The sequence below is a fragment of the Heptranchias perlo genome, chromosome 35 (assembly GCF_035084215.1).
Source record: "Heptranchias perlo isolate sHepPer1 chromosome 35, sHepPer1.hap1, whole genome shotgun sequence".
In the NCBI taxonomy this organism is placed as follows: Eukaryota; Metazoa; Chordata; class Chondrichthyes; order Hexanchiformes; family Hexanchidae; genus Heptranchias; species Heptranchias perlo.
This window is the reverse complement of record NC_090359.1, coordinates 23,451,996-23,458,407: the sequence shown is the minus strand read 5'-3', so window position 1 is coordinate 23,458,407 and position 6,412 is coordinate 23,451,996.

Genomic DNA, 6,412 nt, shown 5'->3' with positions numbered 1-6,412 from the left:
ATTGCGCTGTCTTAAAGTCTCTTTTCGAAAAGCGAACCAGCCCAACTTCCTTAGCCTTATCCTTATAACTTGAATTGCTGATACCCAGAATTATCATTATTGCTTGCCTCTGAACCCTCTCAAGGGCAACAGCGTCTAACCAGTGATACAGAAGTTATATGTGGCATTAGCTGAGCAGTTAGTTAACAAATGGAGAATTGAGAGTCTACAGCTGTGATTTTCCACTGGTGTTTTGGAAGAGGAGGGAGCAGTAGTGCAGCTGCCAGAATATTTATTTTTAGTAGGTAGGTAGACTGCTTTAACCACTAATGTCACGTTTCCCACTTCCTTTACTCAGGGAGTGGTGAGAATGTGGAACTCGCTCCCACAAGGAGCAGTTGAGGCGAGTAGCGTAGATTCATTTAAGGGGAAGCTCGATAAACACATGAGGGAGAAAGGAATAGAAGGATATGCTGATAGGGTGAGATGAAGCGAGGGAGGGAGGAGGCTCGTGTGGAGTATTAACACCAGCACAGACCAGTTGGGCCGAATGGCCTGTTTCTGTGCTGTAAATTCTATGTAATTCTATGTAAATGCAAGTCTTTTTCTATTGCAATACAGTCCAAAAGCAATCGGAAGCTAACCTACTCTTTCCTAATGCCGTGCTTGTCTACCCCTGCCTTTCTATCACCCATTCTAGTCCTTCTAGAATGCCTATTTTTGTTAGGCAAGGGTATTAAGGGTTAGGGAACCAAGGCAGGTAGATGGAGTTAAGATACAGCTCAGCCATTGTCTATTTGAATGGCGGAACAGGCTCGAGGGGCTGAATGGCCTCTCCTCGGTGCAACCTGAGGGCCAGGATGGTGGGAGATGGTCGGCTGCCCGCTCCCTACCAAAGCCTCGTGGGACTGAGGTGCCCCTCGTCTCATGCCAACTGGCTCCTGGCTGGTGGACCTGCTGCTGGCTGCATCTCTGGGGCCTGTTCCTGGGCAGCCTTGGCGTCGCCTCCCACTGGAACGGAGCTCTGAGGGGAGGGGGGGCGTGGGGGGGGCCTGGCGCGTGCCACTGTCCTAAGAGATGGTCGCCTCAGGCAGGTCGGCTGCGGCCGTCGCCGTGCCAACTGGCCTCGGACCTGAGTCCCCGCTGATCACTGGGATGGCTGGTCCAATATCTGACAATGGGCTCTAATGGAGGCTGCATTTCTCTCACTCATTTAAACACTTGCGACGAAGCCTTGAACTAAGTGGCTTTGATTCACCGTTGCCATAGTGACAAAGAGGTGCACTTACCTCTCGGTGACCAGCTGCTCAATTGTCCAAACTCGAAGGCTTTTTACTATGGCTCATTTCTAGGTGCCATGTTTTAATCCGTTTCTTTATGGCTCTGATTTGTCATTTTATTTTTGTACCCTTCAGAGACTGGTAGAATCACAGAGAAGTACAGTACAGAAGGAGGCCGTTCGGCCCATCGTGCCTGTGCCGGCTCTCTGAAAGAGCTATCCGATTCGTCCCACTCCCCTTGCTCTTTCCCCAAAGCCCTGCAAATCTTTCCTTTTCAAGTATTTTCATCCAATTCCCTTTTGAAAGTTACTATTGAATCTGCTTCCACCGCCCTTTCAGGCAGCGCGTTCCAGATCATCACAACTCGCTGCGTAAAAAAAATTCTCCTCATCTCCTCCCTGGATTTTTTGCCAATTATCTTAAATCTGGGTCCTCTGGTTACCGACCCTCCTGCCACTGGAAACAGTTCCTCCCTATTTACTCTATCAAAATCCTTCACAATTTTGAACACCTCTATTAAATCTCCCCTTAACCTTCTCTGCTCTAAGGAGAACAACCCCAGCTTCTCCAGTCTCTGCACATAACTGAAGTCCCTCATCCCTGGGATAAATCTCTTCTGCACCCTCTCCAAGGCCTTGATTTGAGCACAAAATCTAGGCTGACACTCTAGTGTGGCACTGAGGGAGTGCTGCACTGTCGGAGATGCCGTCTTTTGGATGAGACTTTAAACCGAGGCCCCGTCTGCCCCTCTCAGGTGGAAATAAATGATCCCATGGCACTGTTCAAAGAAGAGCTGGGGGAGTTCTCCCCGGTTTCCTGGTCAATATTTATCCCACAACCAACATCACTAAAACAGATTATCTGATCATTATCTCAATGCTGTTTGTGGGATCTTGCTGTGCACAAATCGGCTGCCGCGTTTCCTGCATTACAACAGTGACTACACTTCAAAAGTACTTCATTGGCTGTAAAGCGTTTTGGGACGTCCTGAGGTCGTGAAAGGTGCTATATAAATGCAAGTTCCCTCGAGTGGGATGGCGGAGAGTAATCCAGGCAACCGCACGGGTCAAAGGTCGGTGGTAAGAATGAGATTTGGTCCGTTCTTCAGAAATGGGATTGATCCTATAACAGGACTCGGGTTCGACCTTTCACCCAACTCTTCTCGTGCAGCCTTAAGCCACTGGACAAGCTCTTTTCAACAAAAGAGTTTAAGCCCTCTCCTCACTCAGATCTCCACCCACAGGCCATGTTCAGTCCCCACCACTTATCACATGCAGCCACCTACATCAGGCAAATGGCGTTAACCATTCGCCATCACCGTAGGTGCCTCTTAAACCATATTAAGTGGGCCGACTTACTTAGTGCAGTTCAATAAATACTTACGGGCAGAATCCCCATTTAGCCGCGTTATCACCGTGACACGGGCTGCCTTCAAAGACACAGGTGAGTGGAAAACGCAGCTCAAAGTACAGTAAACGACTGTTCATCATTGAGACGTGAGAAACCTTCCTCCCAAATGGAATACAGCAGGCAGGGTGCTGCATATCCCCCGAGCAAGCTCACCTCTCTATCTCTCCAGGGTCCCCCCATCCCCTCTTCCTCTCCTGACTTCATTCTACGGTGCAGTGTGATAGCCACCAGCCGCCCCTCCAGTACCACGCCCAAATGGCCATTCTTTGTATCTGGGCATGGAAACCAGGCTACTTGACTGTAGGATTACCACAGCCAAACCCAGTCATGTGAGCACCTGATCAGTAGTGGAAACCCTGGCTGATTCTAAACGGGATAGAGGAGCAAAGGGATCTAGAGGTACAGGGACGCAAATCACTAAAAGTAGCAACACACGTAATAAGGCCACAAAAAAGGCAAATCAAGCACTGGGGTTTATTTCTAGAGGGATAGACCTGAAAAGCAAAGACGTCATGTTAAACTTGTATTGAAACTTGGTTAGACCACACTTGGAGTACTGGGCACAGTTCTGGTCTTCATATTATAGAAAGGATATGGAGGCATTGGAGAGGGTGCAAAAAAGATTCACAAGGATGATACCAGACCTGAGAGGATATCCTTATCAGGAAAGGCTGAACAGGCTGGGACTGTTTTCTCTAGAAAAGAGGGGTGACCTGATAGAGGTCTTTAAGATCATGGTAGGGTTTGATAGGATAGACGTGGAGAAAATGTTTCCACTTTTGGGGGAGTCCAAAACAGCAGGTCCTAAATATAAGATAGTCGCTAAAGATCCAATCGGAATTCAGGAGAAACTTCTTTACCCAGAGAGTGGTGAGAATGTGGAACTCGCTACCACAAGGAGTAGTTGAGGCGAATAACATAGATGTATTTAAGGGGAAGCTAGATAAGCAGATGAGGGAGAAAGGAATAGAAGGGTTTGCTGGTAGGGTGAGATGAAGTAGGGAGGGAGGAGTCTCGGGTGGAGCATAAATGTCGGCATAGACCACTTGGGCTGAATGGCCTGTTTCTGTACTGTAGTTCGATGTAATTCTTTCCCCTCCTTTGGTTTTCAGAGTGCCTCGTTCCATCATATTGCCCTTCAGCTGAGGTCAGTCATCTAAGGGCGGATGAATCAAACTTGGGTCCTTCCTGCTCTGTATGAGTCAGTAGCACATTGGGCAGTACATTTGTATTTGGGAGTCCAATATCTCTCTTCAAACTAATAAGATTCATCATCAAGTGGCAAATGACCTTGGTTTACAATGCATGAGTGGTATCGATATATATTACAAACCTGGTATAGGTTCCTGTCCACACACCTCACTTCCTGTTGTCACGATATTTGGTCATGCTTTTCTGTCAACGTTTCCCATTGTAAATTGCTATGTCAACATTTCCCATTCAATTTTGCTATGTCAAATGTCACAGTGTAGCTGCAGACTCTGACCATTAGGTGGCACTATAGAATTAGTTTCTGCAGTGTCTCGCAACTCCGAAGCCATCTTGTGTGATAAGAAAAACCTTATATTCATCAGCTAAACATGGGCAAACAGCATATATATATATATAGAAGACATTTGATACAGGGTAGATCACTTGCTAGAATTTTATTTAACTTTCAATTGATCAAGAATACAATAAAAATACAACAACGTACCTTGTACCACATCATCAACAAGTCAACATCTACAAATGGACTACTTCCCTCTTCATCTACCACATACTAAGTCTTCAATTGAAGATTAAGATGGGGAACATTGTTTCCCAATCCACCAACACCTTGATTTTAAAATTCCCGTCCTCGCATTCAAGTCCCTCCACGGCCTCCCTATCTCTGTGACCTCCTCCAGCCCTACAACTCTGGCCTCTTGCATGTCCCTACTTCCTTCACCCCACCATTGGTGGCCGTGCCCTCAGCTGCCTAGGGCCCTAAGCTCTGGAATTCCCTCCCTGAACCTCTCCGCCTCTCCACCTCTCCTCCTTTAAGATGCTCCTTAAAACCTACCTCTTTGACCAAGCTTTTGGTCACCTCTCCTTATGTGGCTCGGTGTCAAATTTGGGATGTTTTACTACATTAAAGGCGCTATATAAATGCAAGCTGTTGCTGTCATTGTTGAGTGGGCACTTTTGGGTTCTGCCCACTCTCCAAATCCTTGTTCATTCAACCTGTTTTGATCCCTGCTCCAGAAAGTTGCACAAACTTATATCCAGCCTCTCCTCAAATGAAGTTGCTGAAAATCTTGAGAGTCCTGTGATGAAGAAACCCTACTAGGAATTTCAGACCTTGCACTGGCAGAGGACCTACCTCGGGATGAGATTGATGAGGTGGAAGGCACAATGCCACCCTCTCTGCTGGCACTGCCCTCAGTCATGCCAAGTTGCCTTGGATCAATTCGAGCAAATATGAATTAGATCTTAGGATTTTTCCATCCCATTGGCCCTCGCTTTCAGATAATCCCACGACAATAACGCTGCCTCCTGTGTCAGCTGGAGAGGATTACATAGAATTTACAGCACAGAAACAGGCCGTTTGGCCCAAATGGTGTTTATGCTCCACACGAGTCTCCTCCCACTTTATCTCACCTTATTAATGTCTTTACCCAGAGAGAATGTGGGACTCGCTACCACAAGGAGTAGTTGAGGCGAATAGCCCAGATGCATTTAAGGGGAAGCTAGATAAGTACATGAGGGAGAAAGGACTAGAAGGATATGAACATAGGAACATCAGCCATGATCTTATTGAATGGCGGAGCAGGCTCGAGGGGCCGATTGGCCTACTCCTGCTCCTATTTCTTATGTTCTAACATAGGAACAGGAGTAGGCCATTCAGCCCCTCGTGCCTGCTCCGCCATTTGATAAGATCATGGCTGATCTGTGATCCAGCTCCATATATCTGCCTTTGGCCCATATCCCTTAATACCTTTGGTTGCCAAAAAGCTATCTATCTCAGATTTAAATTTAGCAATTGAGCTAGTATCAATTGCCGTTTGCAGAAGAGAGTTCCATATGATGATAGGGTGAGATGGAGAAGGGTGGGAGGAGGCTCGTGTGGAGCATAAACACCGGCATGGACCAGTTGGGCTGAATGGCCTGTTTCTGTGCTGTACATTCTATGTAACTCTATGTAACATATCCTTCTATTCCTTTCTCCCTCATGTGTTTATCTAGCTTCCCCTTAAGGGCATCTGCTATTCGCCCCAATCACTCCAAGTTCCACATTCTCAGCACTGGGATGGGGCAGGGTATCGCAGGGAGTGAAACACCTCCTTTACCACTGCTCTGTGACTGGGTCACAGAAGCTGAGATCCACAACGAGGGACAGGTCCCAATTGTTGCGTCAGTTTGGCTCAGTTTGAATCATAGAATCATAGAGCACAGAAGGAGGCCATTCGGTCCATTGTGCCTGTGTCGGCTCTTCGAAAGAGCTATCCAATTAGGCCCACTCTCCCCCCTGCTCTTTCCCCCATAGCCCTACACATTTTTCCCCTTCAAGTATTTATCCAATTCCCTTTTGAAAGTTATGATTGAATCTGCTTCCACCGCCCTTTCAGGCAGTGCGTTCCAGATCAGAACAACTCGCTGCATAAAAAAGGTCTCCTCCTCTCCAATCTGGCTCTTTTGGTAGCACTCAGGCCTCCGAGCTATCAGATTGTCCATTCCCGGGCCTGAGCTCGATCCACCAAGGTGACGCCTCAGTGCGATGC